The sequence below is a fragment of the Propithecus coquereli genome, unplaced genomic scaffold (genome assembly GCF_000956105.1).
Source record: "Propithecus coquereli isolate 6110/MARCELLA unplaced genomic scaffold, Pcoq_1.0 Scaffold142, whole genome shotgun sequence".
Classification (NCBI taxonomy): domain Eukaryota; kingdom Metazoa; phylum Chordata; class Mammalia; order Primates; family Indriidae; genus Propithecus; species Propithecus coquereli.
Genome location: NW_012138525.1, coordinates 2312197 through 2313815, shown reverse-complemented (window position 1 = coordinate 2313815; position 1619 = coordinate 2312197).

The window sequence follows — 1619 nt, the reverse complement described above, 5'->3', positions numbered from 1 at the left end:
CTCTTGCTCAGGCTGGTCTCGAACTCCTGAGCTCAGAGAATCCGCCCGCCTCGGCCTCCCAGAGAGCTAGGATTACAGGCGTGAGCCACCGCGCCCGGCCGGTGTCCCTTTTTTAACGTACGTTTTCCATTTGTTTGTTCCTGGTATATAGAAAAGCAATTGACTTTTGTATATTGTTCTTATATCTAAGTATCTTGCTAAATTCTCCCCTTGGGTTTTCCATATAGTGTATTGTATCTGAAAATAGTGTGTTTTATTTTCTCTTTCCCAATCCTTATGTTTTTATTTTTTCTAGGCATATTACTAGCGTAGGATCCGCAGTACTCCCCGTCGAACAGAACCGATAACAGTAAACCCAACGTTCTTGTTTCTAATCTCAGAGGGAAGGTGGCTAATGTTTGTCCTTCCGTCTCTGATTTGCCGAGAGACCATATCATGAATTTATGTTGCACTTTAAAAATTCATCCTCAGCGTCTATTAAAATAGTTTTTCATCCTTTTGTCAGTTAATGTGGTAAATGACACAGATTTTCTAGTACTAAACCTTCCCTTGCAATCTTGGACTAGACCTAATTCCATTATGTTTATTATCTTTTTGATATACTGTCGTATTCTGCTTGCTCAAGTTTTAGTTTTTTTACCTTTAGATTCATGAGCGAAATATCTATAATTTCCCTCTCTTTTACCGTTCCTGTCTGGTTTAGGTGTCCAGGTAATACTGGCCTCAGAGTGAACTTTATCACATCCATAGAACTTTATCAGTTCTGCTGAATAGTTCGCACAATAAATACTAGAAGGATCGTGCCTTAAAGTTTGATAGAACTCACCTGTAAATCATCTAGTTTGGTGTTTTCTTTCATTGTGACATTCTTTAACAGATACTTAAATAAAATAATATTTAATGCCCTAATACTCTTTAATAGTTATATTTCGGTTTTCTACTTCTTGGGTCCGTTTTAAGTTATATTTTCCTAAGTTTTTGACCAATTTATCTAAGTTTTCAAATTTGTTAACATAAAATTGTTGATAGTGTTCTCTTACTGTCTTTTCATTCTCTGCCATTTATAGTTAAATCCTCCTTTTTAGTCATAATATGTTATTCTGCCTCCCTCCCTCCTTGTTAATCGTCTGTATAGTATCTTCGTTTTTTATTTCCACTCTACCTTTGGTATCTTTGGCCTTCTACTTCCATTAGATTTAGTCTCCTATTCTTTGTATGGCCGCCTTTTTTTTTCTTTTTAGACAGGGTCTCACTCTGTCGCCCAGGCTGGAGGGCAGTGGTGTCATCACAGCTCACTGCAACCTCCCAGTCCTGGCTCAAGCGATCCTCCGGCCTCGGCCTCCCAGAGTGCTGGGGTTACAGGCGAGAGCCACCGCGCCCGGCCTGTACAGCTTCTTCAGTTAGGCACACCCCGTATGACTTTTCAGCCTTTCTTTGTGATACAAGCACTTCAACTTCAAAGGGTCTTTGAGGGATCATTTGCATACATTCCACACATGTTGATGGGCAATATTTTCCACTTTTTTTCAGTTCTACATAGTTTCAAATTTTCATTATGACTTCTTGTATCCATGAATTATTTAGAAGTTTTTAATTCAATTTCCAAATCTAAGCAGGTT